Source organism: Pteropus medius, unplaced genomic scaffold, assembly GCF_902729225.1.
Source record: "Pteropus medius unplaced genomic scaffold, Ma_sr-lr_union100, whole genome shotgun sequence".
NCBI classification, from domain to species: domain Eukaryota; kingdom Metazoa; phylum Chordata; class Mammalia; order Chiroptera; family Pteropodidae; genus Pteropus; species Pteropus medius.
In genome coordinates, this window is record NW_024356249.1 from 10,915,642 (window position 1) to 10,936,294 (window position 20,653).

General features: G+C 38.1%; 1 protein-coding gene and 1 pseudogene across 1 annotated transcript in view; both read right to left on the minus strand.

The window, feature by feature from the left end:
* SND1 (staphylococcal nuclease and tudor domain containing 1) overlaps positions 1–20,653 on the minus strand; it is a 390,995-nt gene that overhangs the window by 294,811 nt on the left and 75,531 nt on the right. The window lies entirely within an intron of this gene.
* LOC120601397 (uncharacterized) lies at positions 19,293–19,411 on the minus strand (annotated as a pseudogene).

The following is a 20,653-nucleotide window of genomic DNA, read 5'->3' on the forward strand; positions in this document are numbered from 1 at the left end:
AGTGATCCACTGGAAACAAACACACACACACACACACACACACACCCCCTTTTACCACCTACCCACCCCCAGGAAGACCAAGATAGGAAGCTGGGCACCTGACACAGAAACATCGAGCTGGGAATCTCCCCAAGCTGGGAACTAGCCTTTCTCCCCTTCATCTCTGCTATGTTAAAAGGGAGAAAGGAGGAGCGGCATCACATCTAGTTTCTACCTATAAAATCTCCCAAAGATAAAGGGATGCCATTCACTAAGAGATGAACAGAAATCAGAAAGAAGCATTATTGATGTGTGTGAGAAGATGAATAGTTTTGCAAGTTAGACGTTTTATACCCAAGATATATGTCCCTCCATCTTTCTCACATACTTTCTAAACGTGTAGGATGCCAGTGTTATTGCCATGAGCCATATTTTGTTATTTATTGAGGATATAAAAGTACACAGCACTTTACAAACCACAGAACACAGGCATTAGAGCCTGGAGGAACTCAGCCTAAATTAGACATGGACAGAGTGGTGAGGAAAACAGGAAAATATTTAGTTGCACCAAGTTCTTGGCAAGAATAATTCTGGGAGGCAGTACGAAAGGGACTATTAAGCTATGATTTGTAGAAGGAGAGTTCATACAAACCAGAATCAACCCATCAGTAACACAAAGCCCTAACTCTTGAAGGTAGAGTTGATATCACAGCGATTCTATGGCAATTTCCACTTTCGGCATTACACACAAATTTGGTTTTCTAATCATATGATGCCAAGTTCATTCATCCAAGTAATGTTAAAATGTGAATACTGAATAAATGCCCAAATACATATAAAAGAAGGAAAGAAAAATGGATCAAAAAGTGATCTTATAATGGATTTGGGAGAGCTACACACCATACTAAGTTCAGCCATTACAAGTGATGGTTACACGATTCGTCGCCATCAAGTGCTTTATCTTCCTAGATAAATGGAAGACGTGAGCCCCTAACAGAACTAAAACAAGAAATTCTCTCAATTGAGAGTACACACAAAAAGTCGTGTTCCCAGATATTTACAAGGTACTCCACCAACTCAATGAGCCACATCTCAAAAAGTGTTCTGCCTCAAATTGTTTAAGTCTTAACCTTGGTCTTAATTTTAGTGTTCTCTGAGTTTATCAGCGATCTCGCAGAATGGACTGTTGGTATTGAGTTTTATCAATTACAAAAGTCCTGATGCTGTCACACAATTTCTGATGTATTATTATTCCCACTTTGCAAAGAGCTCAAGGGACTTTCTCAAATACACAGTATGTTTCTGGGAAAGACAGAAGCCAGGTCATCAGAATATCAATCACAAATACTTTCCCAGTGACCCACTATTTTAATATAGCACCACAAATGGTCAAAAACAGCCAGGTTCATTTTTCTAAATACAAATCAAAAGTGTTCAGTAGTTGACTATTGAGTAGAAATTAGAAATAACCTGGAGAATCTGTCAACCTCTGAGCTCAGCGAGGGCACACACAACAGAAAGTTTCTAGGTGCTATTTTTCTATAATATAAACTCCTAGACAGTCCAATGTTTTCACCATGTGCTGTTAAATATCATTTTTAGCCAATACTGAAAAGAATCACCTAACCGATTTTGACGGCCTTTTCATAAATTTCCCTTTAGTCTCCCAAAAAGCATGATACCAATTCATTGTAAAGTCAGGCTTTAATCTCCTCCCATTCATCAGCAGTGACACCAGCCCCTTCTTTATTCAAGGAGGAAGCCATCTGCAATAGTTCTCCCCGATTTCCCCTGGAATTTTAGCTCAACTGCCTGGTTTCTGAACCCACAGCAATGGGAGCAATTTACCTCGATTGACTTCACCAGCCACTGTTGCAATTTAGCTAAGACATTTCCCAGGGGCCTATTAGAAAAGGTTCCAATTTGAAAAACTCATATGTGATCCTACAAACCAGTCCCGGAAACATTTGGTACCAACTTACAAATTATTCTTTTTCTGATCCCAGAAATGCAAAAAGGAAATTTAAAAAAGACAGGATTTCTGAAAATTAGCTCAAATGTACAAACATTAAAGGGTATTCTGATAAAAAAAAAAAACAGCCTGCTTGCTACGTCCACATCAAGGTTCTGTTTGGTTTTGTTATTCAACGCTACACCAAGCAAACTGAAGATGGCGGCCCAGGGCAGAAGAAGCCTTCGGCAGCATCTGCAATACACCAGCATCAGAAACCTAATCAAAATGTGGAGTTCCTTCCAGAGTTAAGGACCATGAAAAGCCAAATCGCCCTATTAAAGTACTTCACACATGCACACACACTGCACCTACTCAATGGAGCTAACCAAAAGAAAGGTGAAAGCACACATTATGTAGGAATGGGCAAATGGGTGGGTGAGAGCTCTTCCAGCAGAAGACAGAAAACACTTTTTAAATATCGATAGGTAAAAAGTCAGTTGCAGCCTTCAGACTGTTGTGAAAGCCGGTAATATTCCGATGGGAATAAAATGCTACCCCATAACTAATTACATCATTACTTGAAATTAGTCTTAATAGGCCTTGACTAGATATTTTAGTAAGTCTCAATCTATACTTTTCTAGAATACTGGAAACAGAACGCATAAAAAGTGTCATCATCACTTAAAGTAATGTTATCAAAAATTAAGTTAGTAAACAGAACAGTCTCAGTTTGGGATTTTTGTCCATAAGTTTTTCTTTAATAAAAATGAGCATCTGTTATCAAATGGCAATGAATCAATGAACCAATATCAAGTTACTATTATTATTAATTACTATTATAGAATGCGTATTTTGGTGCACAGATACACTTAATTTTATATAACTTAATGTATAACACATTTTATACCTGGAGAATTATTCCAAATTAAAATGACAGCATTAAATATTTTTATGTACCATGAGTTCTAGGAGTTTTGCCACCTGAACATGTTTGGGAGTCAATGCTGTTATTTATCAAACTTAATGGTGGCAGAGTCCCAAATGTTCAGAACAGCTCACATTACATATTAAACAAGGGACTCCCAGGATACACAATTTTAGATACAATATTTCTGTTCTCTGACATGGGTAAAAATTCCAGGGATTTCTTATCCTCCTTAAGTAGAAAGAGAGCATATGTGCTCTTTTAGGCTGGTACTTTCATCTAAATTTCAACTTTAAGGGAATAAAATAAGTGAACTATCAAAGATACTGATTTATAGATGGTACCTTTATCCACAGCACCACCCACAATCTATAGCCACACACATTTCAAGTCAAGATTTCTACAGGATTCAAGTAGCGTATTCAAAGTGATTCACAACGTCACGTGGGAAATACTGTTGTTACAGCAGTTCTCAAAAGGCAGACCAAAGACCTCTGCTCCTCTCTTTTCCTTCCTTTCCAACTACTTATGTGAGGATAGAATTTCTTCAAATTTTTCAACCAAAATAACATTACAAAACAGGAAAAATGCAGCAGCAGATACAAGATTCCAGCCACACAAGTAATCAAAACAGCGTGGTACTGGCATAAAAACAGATACATCGATCAATGGAAATGAACAAAAAGCCCAGAAATAAATCCACGCCTATATGGTCATGTAATTTATGATAAAGGCAGCAAGAATATACAATGGGGTAAGGACAGTCTCTTCAACAAATGATGTTGAGAAAACTGAATGAATACATACAAAAAAATGAAACTGGACCACCTTCTTACATCATATAAAAAAATCAACTCAAAATGGATTAAACACTTAAATATAAGACCCGAAACTATAAAACTTCTAGAAGAAAACATAGGCAGCAAACTCTCTAATGGTTATTAATTTTTTTTTCCTGATATATCTCCTCGGGCAAGGGAAACAAAAGAAAATTTAAAAATGGGACTTCATCAAAATAAAAAAAATTTTTGCGCAGCAAAGGAAACTATCAACAAAACGAGAAGACGACCTACTGAATGGGAGAAGATATTTGCCTATGATACATCTGATATGGGGTTAATATCCAAAATTTATGAAGAACTCTTATAACTCAACAACAACAAAAAATACAAACAATCCAATTAAAAAACGGGCAGAAGATCTGAGTAGGTATTTCTCCAAAGAGGACATACAGATGTCCAATAGACATATGAAAGGATGCTCAAGATCACTAATTATCAGAGAAATACAAATTGAAACCACAATGAGATATCACTTCACACCTGTCAGAATGGCTATCATCAATAAATCAAAAAAACAAGTGTTAGTGAGGACGTGGAGAAAAGAGAGCCCTCGTACACTGTTGGTGGGATTGCAAAATGGTGCAGCCACTATGGAAAATAGTTTGAACGTTACTCAGAAAATTAAGAATGGAGCTATCATTTGACCCAGAAATTGCAGTTCTGGGTATTTATCCAAAGAAAAACAAAACTAATTTGCAAAGATCTATGCACCCCTATGTTCACTGCAGCACTATTCACAATAGCCAAGATATGAAAGCAACCTAAGTGCCCAACAACAGACAATTAGATAAAGAAGTTATGGTACATATATATAATGGAGTATAACTCAGCCATAAAAAAAGAAATCTTACCATTTGCAAGGACATGGATGGACCTAGAGAGTACCTTGCTGAGTGAAACAAGTCAGAAAGAGAAAGATAAATAACATAGGATTTCATTTATATGTGGAATCCAAGGTACAAAAAGAACAAACTAAATAAAAAGAGACTCGTAGATAGGACAAACTAGTGACTACCAGAAGGGGCTGGGGGCTGGGTGAAAAAGGTGAAGGGATGAAGTACAAACCAGAAGTTATAAAACAGTCACAGAGATGTACAGTACAGCATAGGGAATATAGTCAATATTACTGTAATGGCTGTGTGTAGAGCCAGATGGGTGCTAGAGTAATTAGGGGATCACTTCATAAACCATATCAATGTCTAACCACTGTACTGTATACCTGAAACTAATATTATATATAAATTTTTTAAAGAGTCCAGACACACATTAAACAGGTTTGCAAAAAAAAAAGTAACGTCACTTTTTAAAGTTATTTTTTCATAAAAACTTATTTGTGTTAACATATAACAGGCATATTGTTATTTGTTAAAGAATTAAAGATTTTTAAATGTCTCAGTTCTCATTTCCAATATCGTATGCCAACAGATATAATTAATCCACATTAACAAAAGTTCTTTGGATCCTCAATAATTTTTAATAGTATGCAGGAGTCCTCAAACCAAAAAGTTTAAGAACCACTTTTCAGAGGAATTCAAGAGATAAACTAAAGTTATTGACAGTGTAAGAGATGTAAGTAATCTTTGAGCATCTTTCCATATGTCTATTGGCCATCTATTTGTCCTTTTTGGAGAAATACTGATGCAGGAGAGCCTTACTATGAAGAGTCCTCATCGAAAATCATCTTTTAAATAGTAGAGTCACTTAATATAGACAAATCTGGTAAAAAGAATACCTTAAAGGAAATTGAAATGAAAAACAATTCACTCTTCTCTTTAACCAAACACAATTGTTTAACCCTGGTCTAAAAACAGTTCCCTTTCAGTCTTGCCCTATACTCACGTTTTTGTCCAATTATAATTGTAATACAAACAGAATGATCTCTGCTGTTTTGATCATTTAACATTGTATCCTAAATAATCTTCCCAGTAAGCATGTAATCTAATTTTGATAGATACAAAATTGGAATGCATAGTTATACATAAGTAAAAATTCTACAAACTGTACACTTAAATTAAGATTTCTACACTGTACTAAAATAATTCAATTCAATTTTTGAAAATCTTTATGGACCACTGATATTCTAGAATTTACTTAACGTAGCCCCTGTTTCTGGCTATACAGACTACTACTACTTTTTCTGAGATTGTGCTGTGAACATCCTCAGGTACAAAGATTGGCTCTTTAAATCTCTTTTTTAAATAGAGCTTTACAAGGATGACTACACTGATAAAGACCATGCACGTTTTATGAAGCCACCCACATCTTTATCCAGTCTGACTGCTTGGACCCAATAGCAAAAAAATAGGAAGCCATTGCACATTCCATTTTCATCACAATTATTACTTGAAAATAAAATGAACAGAAATTTACAAACAGAAAAACAGCTCTACGTTCAACGTAGAAGTTAGTTAAAGGGTGCCAAGCCTTCTTCAGATGATAGCCAGAATCACGTGTCAAGTCTAACTTGGGGCTGGCATAGCTGTAAACACAAAGCCTAGGGCGAAAAAAAAAGTCTTCTCTGCCAGAATAAGCTGCCTGATACATTTGGGTTACTGTTATGCACTCAATTGTACCTCCTCAAATTCATATGTTGAATCTCAGAACGTAGACTATATTTGAAGACAAGAGCTTTTAAGAGGTGATTAAGTTAAAATGAGGACAGTAGGGTGGGCCCTTATCTAATCTGAAAGGTGTCCTTATAAGAAGGTTCGAACAAAGAGACACCATGGTCACATGTACAGAGAGATGATCCGAGAGAGTGGTGACCTGCAAGCCAACGAGAGGGGCCTCAGAAGAAACCAAACACAGTAACACCTTGATCATGGACTTCTAGCCTCCAGAACTATGAGAAAATAAATTTGTTTTTAAGCCATTTAGTCTGTGCTAGTTTGGTAGGGCTGCCACTATAATGTAACACAGTTACCGATCTGACCCCTGAGGACATTTCCATGCTCTTCCAACTAGTCCAAATCCTTTCATTTACAGATGATGAAATCAAGCTTTATGAGGTTAGACTTGTCACCTGTGACTGAGAAACAAGAAAGGAGAGGACCAAGGGAGAGAACTTGGATCTCTTCTCACACCAAAACCCTTGCCACCACATTATAAGAACAATTATAAATAAGAGTCCCAGATATTTCCAAGCATCAATACCAAAGACGTACAATTTAATCTTAAGTCAATTAATTTTTTGGAACACAAGACTTGAGGATGCTCAATAAAAGCCAGTAGTTATGAACAACAATGTACCAAGGTGCAAACCTTTGGAGAATACTCTACAAATTACGCCTGCTATACAAAAAAAAAAAAATGTGCCTTCAAAGAAAAACTGAAACAGAATCATTTAAAAAGACACAAGGGCTTTGAACAAATAAGAGGGAGGATGGAGCTAATTTTAACAGCTTTCAAAGGAAAAATGGATGTTAAGAATGAAGTCAAATGACCACTAAGACCAGAAAGATGCTAGTGTGGATAAAGAAATTTAATCAAAACTAGAACTTTCAAAGCTTATAGAAAAGGCTGGAAGGTTCTCAAAGCTTATAGAAAAGGCTGGAAGAGACTGAATGTTACAGAACACTTTAAATATGACTAAGCGTCTATTTTAAATGTCTATGTCTCTATCCTTGGCATGTTAAATATTTTTTTGGTTTAGCTTTCCTCCCTTAGTTGACACTTTCTCAGCTAACTGAAGAGGTAAAGTACCCCAATATACCAGATGAGATAGTGGCCACAGATTTCCCACCTTGAAATTCAAAAATAATTCACAAAACTACAGCTGGTCAAATGATCACCATGGACAGCGTTAGTTATTAATCCCTTGGGTGTACGGATTTGCTTACAAAAGAATTCACAAACAAATGTTAAAAGCAATTTCCTCCCCAAAACTTTCACCCCTCATAAAAAAGAAATGTTTGAGTTTGAGGATGGTTAACGTAGTTGAAGGGAAGTTGAACTGTAATTAGAAGCAGGCCAAATATTCAAAATTCTTCAGCATGCTTATCTTATACTTAATGGCCAAAGCGGCAGTAGTAGATGGCCTAGAAAACCATATGATGAAAATGGTGATTTCCGGAAGTCCTAGTTAAGGTATATATGGAGAGCAATAAACCACTTGAAACCTATTTTTGAAATTTTTAAATACTTTAAATGTGCTCTACAAATTACTCTGCTATAAACTGATATTCCAATGATACACAAATTCGTTTAGAATACGGTGTGCAATTACAATGCAGTTTCTAGTTCATCAGGTCTGTATCATTACTATACATAATGTCGCATGAAAAAGCCAGGCACAAACGGGTACCTAATATATGATTCTATTAAATGAAGCGCAAGAATAGGCACAACTTATTGATGATGATATAGAGATCAGAACAGTGGTTACCTCAAAGCATTAAAAAACATATACGTACTGTCTGGGAATGGGTACCTTATGGGAAGCTAAAATAGTCTGTCGATTTGGGTGGTAGATACATGGGTATATACATATCTAAAAATTCATCGAGGTGCACATTAAGATTTCTGCACATTATACACATGACTGGATATTTCATCTCAATTCGAAAGTTTCTTTAAAAAGCTTTCAGAAAGTAGCAAAGGTAGGCAGAGCAACACAATTTACATTTAATGCACAAAAATTAACTTTTATTAGTATTGGTAGTAGAATCCAGAAATTCCTTGAAATTCGTACCACTATGTAACTATACTGTTATTTCTGGTAGCAGCTGGCAATTCTGCCTCTTAAAAATGGAACGTTATATCTAATTTGTTTGGAGGGCAGGTATACAAGTTGAAGAAGCCCAGATCCTATGCTGCCACTGCCCCTGGAAGTAGATAAACTTGGGAGGGCAAGACTCTCAGAGGAATGGCTAAAGCAGAGGCTGGTGATAACAAGGAACTGAAAACATGCAGGAAGATGCAAGGAGCAGGGGAAGGGCAATGAAAGAACCGGAGGCTCCACATTCTGGGAACTCAGCTTCTGCTTCAACAGAATAAAGACAAAATGGAAAACATACCAATAACTATTCTCTAGTCTATGATTTTTTTAAATTATACGAAATGCACTTACAGATCTTACCTGCAGTAGACCCCCCCGCCACATCCCAATCTGCTTTAAAACACACAGGTCTGATGTATATAAGCTGCTACTAAAGCAGATGCAGTGAGGGAGGTACCAGGGAGAGGAAAGGAGGGGTAACAGGCAGCAACATCACAACTGTTGGGGTACAGATAGTGAATGATCTCCAAACACGATACAGCAAATCAACGCTACTGAGGCAGAAGCAAGCCTCAATCACTTGCTGTTTTAGATTTACTAAGATTTTTTAAGTGAATTTTTTATGCAAGTGCCCTAAATTCTTGTCTGCCACATTAACCTGGTGCAGTTTATAACCTGCACTGTCTAAATGTCTGCGTGTTGGTAAGCTACACAAGTGACAAGAGCCTGCTACATTGCTACATTCCTTACCCAGTGTCCTGAAAGGAGAAGCCCCCTGTTCTTACCTCTGAAACTCTGAAACATAACACATTTGGCTGAAATTACCCCAATATCTATGTACTCTTACAGATTCTGAAACTCCCTGGTTCATACGCTGGATCATTCCCCATGCTAGGAACACCTCGGAACCCAGAATAGGATTACCCAGAGTTCATAGGAAATCTCGTCTTTATTTACCTGGACTAACCCAGTTTCTCTTGGATGATAAATTCTTTTTACAAACATAGTTACTTCTAGTTAACAATCCAAGATTCGACTACCTCAAATTGCCAAGTTCATATATAAGAACATGAGAATTTGAAATTAGAAAACTGCAGATAGAGGGCAGAAAAATATAATCCATCTCCCCACAGGCCCCAGAACACTCCCAACTGTAGACAGATTTAAGACAAAAGCTCCTCTAGTTGTAATTGGTTTGTAAAAACCAAAAGTTTATCTACTGCCCACTGGCATTTATCAGTGCTAACACTTCAAAGGTTAATTCAACAGCTCATTTTATTTGAGCTCCATAAATCCCTGAACATTCCTTAAGTATTTTCCAATTCAAATCCATATGAATACCACTTTATTGAGGACAAATGGAAATATTAAACATTGGTTCTTGGGGAAAAAAAGCATTCTCATTACCAAACCCTAAATACAAGTGTTTGTGAAGTGGCATACTCCCATATTTGTGTATAATACCCCTACATTCATACAGCACTGCAATCCCATTAGCAGCAGGCTTAAATTAATAAAATTGTTTGTCTTGTCAGCTTGTGTTACACGTTGTACAAACTTGTTAGATAATCAGCAGAGGCATGACAATTCATTATCCTACAGGGAGCCGGTCTGAAACCAGCAGCTTCCGCTTTCAGACAGAGCCACCGAATCAAATGAGAGCAGCATTTGCAGCCGCTTGCTGCACACTCTGAAGGGCACAGACTCAGCAGCTCGGCAGGCGTCCGACTGTTCGCCAGTAGCAAGAGATTTTATATTTCATTCCCATATAGCAAGCACCTATAACTGCCCAGTATCAGTAGGACTGTATTTTGACAAGTCTCTTAAACAAGACAGATTGAACTTTTTTTCCTGGTCCTCGGATTGGCTGGCAAGGGTAAAAGATGTGGTCAGTGGGTTTTAACATCAGCATTTGGCTCATATCAAATTGCCAGATGTTATTCTTCTCCAGCAAATATGGGGGAAGGGAGGAGAAGAAATGAACTCTTCCTGAACAGCAGACCTTCTTTTTGGTTCAGCTTCCATCAGATGCCTCCACACCACAACTGCACAGAGGGAGGCATTTAGCTGTCACTTGACTGGCTATGGAAAAACGAGATGTTATTCCTCTTGGGCTCCATGCTACCCAATATAAGCAGTGCTGCAGCGAATTAAGTTAGTATGAATTTTCGCAGTTATTTCAGGTAACAGGAAGTAGATGTCAATTACAAAATATACTTCTTGACATCTTTTACCCACAATACAAATTTGTGGCAGATGGAAGACCATATTCCAATTGTTTTTTGTAGGTTACAGAGAACACCCCTACAACTCAGCCCCAGAGCTAAGCGCGACTATGCAAATCAGAACAAGTTCATGGAGCCAAGGGGATTTATTCAGGTCTAAAAGAAATCAAGCTTTTGGGAAAGCGAAAAAGCTAATGAAAATAAGACCAATGGCTTAAATACTATATTCCCCTAAGGTTTCAACACTTATCATTACTGATCCATCAGACCAGTGAAATTTTTGCAAGCCAAAAGTAGTTTTCAACTTTTCTGCCCAAAGTAAATAAATATGGGTTCCCCATTTGGGGCTGGATAAATGTGACCATCCATCAAGTCTATGGTATTGCTTCAAAATATAGTCTGTTTCTCTATTTGAGAGAGTAATAACCCCCCACCTCACTTGTCAGACGTGGCCGTGTGGCTTATAGGGCCCTTCCGTGAGGAAGGATTGATTATACATCCCTACCCTGGTGAATTTGGGAGTGCCCAGTGAAATCAGAATGAGCCAGTTCTTGGTTGCCATGTCTCTCTTTTCCTTCCACTATAATATTGGTAAGATCCCAAAATTGAATGATCCATCAGCCTTAGTCCAAAAGGGAAGACAACATGAGGCAGAACCATAGCTTACCAATGATGGATACATGAGTAAGAAATAAACTGCTATTGTTAAAAGCCAGTGAGTTTTTGTTACTGCAAGAGAACTTAGCTTAAATGGACTAAAATAAAGGCTATAAGGAAGGCTTAGCTTAAATGGACTAAAATAAAGGCTATTGGTCCCAGTAAGGATACTGATGCTATAGTAAAACAAAAACAAAAACAAAAACAAACAAAAACAAAAATAACACCCAGTGAATCAGAGAGGCAGAATAAAAGAGGATATTCCAAAGAATGATGGCTCACTTTAGGAAAGCAAAATTCTTTTATTCTACTTGACTTCTCAACCTGAGCCCTATTTTTACTCAAGAAAATACTCTAGACAATTACAACAGTAAAATCATTTTCTATTCTCAAAACAAAATACTGTGGTGCTAAATGACATGATATTCAGAATCTAGTATCTGTTTTATCCTTCTCTGCTTCCCATCTGGCTACAAGGCTGCTAGATCCAATTCACTTCTAATTGATCATGTACTTTAGGCTAAATGCAAATAAATGTGAATAAATAGGCTCTGAATGTTCAAAGGAGTTCTACTGAAAGCTAATATCTATTTTTACTCTTCAAGAGTAAAATTTTTACTTTCTCATGGTGATCTAAATGGGCAAGGTAACCATTTTAGCAGGAATCAACTGTTACAAAATTGTATTAGCTCTTCAGGGTGCAAGAGATAAGATATAATAAGGGCTAAAGCACATTTCGATGTCAAAAAAATTCAGTCCTAAGAAGGCGGGATACAACAAATAGTACCTTAATGAACATAATAACAGGAGAAGGAAAATCCACAGACCAGACTGTTCCACCTGACTTTGTTCACACATTCTGGATTTTCTGCCAAATAATCAAAAGATTTATCAGAAATGAGGTGTATCTAGGGACCCTAGGAGTCTTTCTTGTCCTACCCTCATTCCAGGCAAGTTATACAACTAATAATCATAATAGAATAAGCAAGGATTTGATTAAAGCCTGGAGGTAGGGGGCCCAGAGGTAGGGGAAAAGTAAGGACTTTTTCAATTTTATTAAAAAAAAATAGGTTTAAGAAAAATCAACATCTCAATTTTCATGCCTAACCACCTATATACAACATCTGGCTCCCAGCATCCAAGGCTCCAATGGGCCTGTTGGGCACTACCTCTGCTCTTCAAGAGATTCAACGTCATCGTTTCCTATTATCATTATGGCTGTTAAACTGTCCACTCAGTTTACCCTCCCAAAAGCACAAAGTACTCCAGGAAGAATTTTAAACATGTCGTTCTGAACCCAGTCTCTTCTACACAAGACTCTGAACTACGACACTTGACAGGAAGTCATTATCCAGGAGCAGGCATTAAACTTTTGGCCCTCTGCAGCCCTAAAGGGGGATGCTATTTGTCCCTAAAATAGCTGAGAGTGAGTTAAGATCCCTGGGTCAATACCATGTTTGTCTCCAAGCTGCCATACCACACAAATAAGAGTTTAGGAAAAAAACAAAAGCAAAAAACACAGCACCTGATCAATGCTAAGCCACCTACCTTTGAAGAGACGCTCCTAACACAGCAACAGAAGAAAAGAAAGCCAAGTCAGATAGAGGCCAATGCCCAACACCTTATACCAGGGGGCTGGCAAGCTTCCACCTACCAGCCAATCTCACCTGCCACATGACTTAGAAATTACAAAAGAAAGCAGAATGAAAACCAGTTTTTCAACTGCTAAGGAGACCAGCATGACCAGTACAATTCCTGCTGGAATGCACTGTCCAGGTTCCCTTAGGAAGACAATATCCTAGGATGTTGACAAAAAGATGAGAAGGGAGGAGGCTGAAATGCTACATCTAACAACACGGCTAGCTTAGCTGGATCCCAGCCAACACCCGGCCCATTGATCAGATATTCACAGAGCAGCAAATAGAAAAGGGGAGCGGGGCAAGAGTCAGCCTTACACTTGGATGCTACTTGCGATTAAGGCCACAGCTGCACACTGGGTAAGGCCCTCGTGAGCAGTCAGCTGGGGAAGTGCCAGGCCTCGTCCTAAGAGCTCCGGCTGCAAAACACACATACGCTATCTGGACAGTCAATTGCCCATGACCAGGCCAGTGTCCAGAGGGTGCTGAGGAACCAGGGAATGCAATGCGGTCATTTGTTCCTAACAACAATACTGGAAAACTCCAAGGACACTCCTTGTTTTCCAAATTCTGCCCTAACCAGGGCTTTGCCAGAGCGGGGATATTGCCGTGAGTCATACAGAACCCAACACTATTATCTTTCAAAGGAATGAGGACACCGAGGCCAGTCTCTCTAGAAAAAAATGCTCATAAGTCAAATGAAGGCTATAACCTAAGGATCTCTCTGCCAAGTTCCTTTGATTTTTTTAATCAGTAAATTAGTCTGCCCTGGAAAACTTTGTCCATTCCAATCTGCCCCTCAAATCATATATGTAAAACCAGGGAAAACACTGGGGGTGGTACAGAGAGTTCGATATGGGCAGTGCCCACGCAGGAGGCAAGCTTCCACTCCTCACCTGGTATGCTACGCAGTGCGCATCATCATGACACGGTCCCAGCTGACGGGCCATCACACAGCAAATGTCTCCTGTATTCAGGGCCAAGCCTGACTTCATGAAGCTACCTGGAGAAGCTATGAACCCCTCTTTTGAACCAAGTCTGACCATCCATGGCCTGACGTCTAGGTAGTAGGCTTTTGCTCCTTCCAGTCAGGGAAACTGACTAGGCTTTGACCAAAAAAAAGAAAAAAAAGCTGCTACAGAAATAAAAGGCCAACACCACTTAAAATGGATTTGTTTGCATATATCACCTAATTCTTTAGACTAGCCTCAGTAACATCAATAAAGCACCTAGAGTGGACCAACTCATCTGAGCTACTGGTAAACAAAAAAATTCTGCCACTGGCACAAATAAAGTATCTATTATCATTACATACACCCCAGAATCCCAGAATGAAGACAAGCTTAAATGGAAGAGGAAAAAAGGCGTGGAGTCCAGAGATACTAGTACAAATTCATCATTTTAAAGAAATTTCCTACATTTTACTTTTGACTTTCTGCCTGCCTTTGGTTTGGGGGTAAGAGGGTAGATGGTGATGTCCTTTCCTTGGGAAAGTTCTCAAACAGAGTAGCCCCAAACTACCAACCTAAAATCCCCGATCCACAATTGTGAACTCTAAATAGCTCTAAAAACCAAGATTGTTTTTGTAACACATTTGGTAGTAAAACTTAACCCAATTTGAACTTAGTTGCACCAAAATCTCAGTTGAATAGATGTGAGGTTAAGGTCTTTATCCCATTTAATGTGAAGATTCATATTTCACTGCAGATATATTATTGTTTAATTATGGGGTCACTATCCACAAACCCGATGAGGGTGGAATGTGTTAATATAGCATATAACCCTTCTAAAACCCAAAAACTTCCAAGTTCAGAAACATCTGACACTAAGGATTTCTGACAAGGGATTGTGGGCCTACGTTTCCTTAATCTTCCTTTATACTCCCACCAGTGGTCAGGTCTGAAATCTTTCCACTCACGGGAACTAGCCCATGGAGAGCTTCCAACTCTTCCAAAACAATCCTTAATGCCTTCGACAATTAGTCTGACCCATCTGCGGTTTGTGAAACCCTTTTCTGGGTTAAGAATAAATCTCTATGTAGATGAATCAAAAGTTTCTGTTGCCACACAACATTCTGCATAGCTAGCCCCGTGTATTTCTAACTCCCTACTTGAACATTCCCTCCCACCTGCAGGTTGTGCCAACTTGTCTGCAGCTGAACTTCTGTGGTTGCCCAGTCTCCCAAAACCAGCTCTACTTCTATTTATCTATTTTTACTAACTAAATTCTTACCCTTGGATCAAAGTCTTAAATCTTTATTGACAAATATACATCCACGGATCTACACAACTAGCCCCTCCCAAATTTAATTGATCAAGAATCCTTGCTGACTCGTCCTGGCATGAATAGTCTTGCACCTTTTCCATGTCCACTACTAAATTCAGACGCTCCACACCACCCATGTGCACCTTGTACCTTTCACTCACCCTTCTAGTCCTGTTAAAATGCCATTTCTTCTCCTAAACCAACGTGTTCCACTCCATCTTGAAACAATTTCTCTTGCCTCTTAATAACTACAGCAATTTCTAATAATTCATATAGTCTTATAAAATTTTCTACTGAAGTAGAAACGTTTTATAAGACATTTAAAAAAAACTTTTGTGTGTTTAAGTTTGCTGCTCAGTAGAAAATTTGGAGGAAGATTTATTTAAACTTTTTTCTATCTCATCAGGTACTTAGCTTAATTCTCACACATACTATTTGGGTATCTTTGGAAAATTTGTAAATTGACTTTAAAATCACTGTGCCTTATATCAGAGAGTTAGCAGACTTCACAGCTAGCAATTCAGACAAATAACTGCCAACATACACGTGGCTGGTGTGGTTATGGTCCAGTACCCAAAGGGGGTGCCAGTGCTCCGACAGTATCACCAGTACCAGCTTTGCTGACAGGGCACATTCAAAAATAAGGTGCAAAGACCTAGTTGGAGCAATTATATCACCAAATATTATGGTCTGTTTGTATGTAGTCAGAAGGCAGGAGATAAGACATCAACATGAAGATACAGGAGTCCAGGCCAGCAAGAGAGTAAAAAAAAAAAAATATATAGATAGATATCTATCTATATCTATATCTACATCTATATCTATATATCATACGTACATTCCAGCCAAGGTGGAATGACTCTCATGAGTACCAGATTCTCACTTCGATATTCTATTTTCACACAAGCCTGTGTTTCCACTGGGCCATGAACAAGGTCAAAGAAACAGGCTAGTACAACAGTGACTTGGGCAGTTGATAACCAAACATATAAGATATAAAAAAGAACAAGATGTTTCCTAATCCAAAGAAATAAACACATACATAGAGATAAGGGGGGGTGGGAGGTGGGGTGGAGGACATAACAATAACAATAACTACATTTCGGCCATCATACAAAAATATATTAATTCCACAATTATCAAGATATACTGTTGTCCCTGTTGTCTACGACATACAGTTTCTTCCTACATTAGTCAAATAAAAGTCAAAGAAAGGAGAGAAAGCCCAAGTAAGTGACAATACAACATGGTGACATTGATAATGGAAAGGCACAAGTCGCCTTTAGCTAAAGCACTGCTAAAAATTATTATAGTGGCATGTCCTAAAAAATTAGTCCTTGTAAGAAAACACCACGCTGTCTGCCTATAGAAGCAAGAGTCATTTCCTCAAACCACGGATGTTCACGATTGTCAAATATGTCAACCAGGCTTTGATAACAGCTGTCAGTTGGAAAAAAAATTTTTCTAAAGGATCTCCCAAGCTGAACACTGAAGTTTTTGGATTATTTGACTCCAATTTCCCTCCACAACTGTAGCTAGAGAAATCATCTGTATCCAGAGAATATGTTCTCCCAGAACCCTCCCTCAATACCCAATGCCAATTCCTTGGACTGTCTGGAACAGAAACAATGAATTACGGCAATTGGCCACGTTAGTACCAGTGTTGGTGATCTACGTGAATGAAAAGCAGGAGCAAAAATTATTTCAAGTCCATGATTCCTCTAGAGACAAGGGCAGGAATCGCCATAGGCGATCCTACATTGAACAGAGTCCTTTCTACAGCCACATGTGCTATTCACATCCAAAGCAAAAGACACAGGGCCTTTGACAATTCATTAATGATTGATAGATAGGGCATACCAACCAGTATGTCATTAATTTTCAAAGGAACAGAGATGTTTGTCACTTTGAAGAACTTGGCCAACCTAGAATGCAGCCCTGCAAATCACATTTTTCCTTCATCTCTACATAAAAAATCTAGCTCTACAACTCAAGCTACATCCCCCCACGTGCGCAAACATCAAAAGACACCTTATGTATACTGAATGCAAAGTCATTCATAAAGTGTTTATTATTCCACCATAAATTTTTTAAAGTTACTTTAATATCAAAGAAAATACAGAATAAAATGTGCTGGCAAAGAGAACAGAGCACTTTGCCTCCAAGACATACTGACTGTCTATAGAGTCAAACATTACTAGCATAAGCGGACTAACTCAGTTGCTAAGACTGAATATTATCAGTCTTTGTTAACTATTTCTGTAACTCACTGGCCAAAGTGGGCTCAAAGTGGGCAGTCATTGCTATGGATTGAAGGCAAAAAGACACTGGACATCAATGAAGCCACATAAACCAGGGCATAAGCAGGTATTGTGTTTTACTACGAAACCGAGGCATCAGCTGTCTAGCTTAAAACTCCACCACACTCAAAGGATGAATGTTCACATGGTGAATAGAACAGTATGAAAAGGCCAGCCACATAAAGCAATCAGAACCACCTCCCAAGGAAATCAGGCACAGAAAACTGGGAAGGAGGGAGACTTTCACTCTACCAGCAGGATGTCTGTGTATCCATTCCTCCCTTCCATCTCTCATGCCCTCCTCGGATGAGTCAGTGACCTTACAGATTTCTCATTTAAACAGTCATCGGTTCCCGCTATTCACTCCCACCTCAAACTGCAATCTTTGGTTTGAGGCACAACAACCCTTTGTTATGGAAATGAACGTTAAGACCACAGAGGCTAAGGCTCAAAAGCTAGTTTAGCAGACAAGAGCTGAATAAAATGTGTAAGAAAATTAAGACCTCTGCCTGATTCTGTAGGATGTGATACAGCCAAAATGCTATATTTTTAAAATATATTTCTAAAATAACAATGCATCATAATGGCAAGGAGAGACTATGAATGAAATAAAGAAAAAAGGGATTTCTAAAGATGCATGGTTCTCTACCATGGTCAGTCCCTTCAAGTACTCCCTACTGTTTGTTTCCCTACAGGTGCTTACGAGTAACAAACATCATCCACACACAAAGGTGCATGCCTATGATCGCAGCCTCCTGGGCAGATAAGTGTGCAATATTCCAAAATGGCCTCAAAGCCTTCTCAGTAACTGAATACGCACTATAAGACCAGACAGGATAGGAAGTCAGAGGCTCTGCTGGAGATCCCTTGGTCTAACAACCTCCCCTCAAACATTCAGACCCTTAAAAGGCTCAGGCCATCCAGGCCTATTATTGGTAAGTCAGCATTCTATCAGACGATACAAGGTTTCATGAGTTGGAAAGGTCATCACAGACTTAACTATGTCTATGATGGAGCCACTCAGTGAGCAAAAGAAGTTAAATCACTCTTAGGTAAATCTGTGGCAGCCCTTGGAAGGAGACCTGTATCAATCATAACCTCACAGACAGGCAAATACCTAACCCAAACTAACTTTATGCTTATGCTACGGTTTCTCCCTGCATCTTACGAGTCATTGACGGCCTGCTACAATAGGTGTACTACTCAGAAAAGATTCTGGTAACCAAGGCAGTAAAACTCTGAAAATAAGATATAGCAACATCTTTAAAGCTGCTACTAAGAAAAAAAAAGCCAAATCTACAGGACACATTAAGTCCCTTGTGTCCATCTTTTTCCCAAACTTCCATAGTTGAATGAGCTTATAATCAAGGATGAGTGTCTTTCTACTTATCAAGAATGTTTTAAAAATTAATAGTACTATTTTTATATAGTTTAAGGTTCTTAGAATCTTCCTATCCGTTTACGAATGTTACAGATGTTTAAAAAAGGAAATGCTACTCACGATTACACAATTTGCAAGATACAAATGAGACAATGCTTAGAGAAAAATTAGTTGCATGTATGGTCATCTTCAAATTTACTCCAAAAACAATCTAAGTGTTCAAGGGAGTTACAGATACATTTTTACAAACAGGAGTATTTCTTATCTCTCCAAACTCTCTCCTAAGCTATTTATTTTGCACTCTTTAAGAAATCACCTTTCTTTTCTTTTTTCTTTTTTTTTAGGCAAGGCAACCCTTGTTTGCAAGGACCTTGTCAGCTTACGATCTATTTTTTTAAATTTAGTTTTTACTCCTACAGTACCTGGTCTTCCTAGGTGGTCTCCCATCCAAGCACTAACCAGGCCCAACCCTGCTTAACTTCCGAGATCAGACGGGATCGGGCTTGTGCAGGGTGGCATGGCCATAGACAACACCTTTCTGTCTACACCTACACTTCTGAATTTATAGGAAGGTGATCAAAATAAAGTCATCATCTGACAAAGAACTTTATCAAATACATTTTTTTCTAGAACACAAAGAAGGAAGAGAATATCACACACAGGTGGTTTCTCTGAGAGAAAACATTAGACAACTAAAGGGAAATGAGCATATTATCATTTACATATTCACACTGAATGGTCTAGTTCAAAAAGTTTCTTGTGTACAATAGGTCAAGAGACATAGTAAAAAGTGCCCTATTAGACAATAACTTTCACTTATTGTACATGCAGCAACTCTAACCTTGGCCATGTACGAATGTACAAGAATAAAAACTGACTTAATTAGCATTTCATTATAGAGTACACTGGTTTTTTAAAATATCATAACTTCAATACACAAAGGGAAGTAAATATAAGTAGGTGATGTCTTTAAGGCCACCGAAAACAACAAAATGAATTAAAAGAACATGGAAGAAATATGAAAGAACAGGAGCCTACGTATATTTAGCACACCTTCAATATTTATTAATTATAAATATAGATCTTCTCTAAATCAGTGCTAATTGCAAAGGGAATATTCATGATCACTTTGCTAAATAAACAGATGTTTCACTGAACTTAAAACTAATCACCATCATGAAAGATATATCCTAATCTACTATCATTAAAAATCACCACACACAAACTTAATTTAAAAGGGGTTTTTATGGCAACTCTAAGTTCTTCATTAGAACCAGCATCATTACATATTTGAAAAATATTTGTATCTATGCAATTTGTATCTATCTGCCTGTTGATAAAAGACAGGTGCAAAGCCTGGAAAATGAAATAGGACCTCAATACAAGTGAGAAGTCTACCACTAAAACCACCATAAAACTATTCAAAATTACAATATGCTCCGGCTGTGAAATAATCCAATAATAACATGCATATATGGTTTAAATCAAAAACACCCCCTTTAAAAAAAAAAAGTCAGTACTACTTTCTTCCAAGGGTCAGAAGCCAGAAATCATGAAGAAACACGGTGAACATTTGATGCTCCCTGTCAACATTAGAACCTTCAGATTTAACTCAAAACATTCTCTCTAAAATACAAATCAAGTGCTTTTTACACAAAACAGCCTTCAGAAGGGACAGGTTAAAAAGATGACAGTGAAGACAGAGGAGACAAGAGAAGGAAAGAGAGGGTGCTGACCTTTAAATGTAGAGCCACCGAAAGGCCGGGGGCTC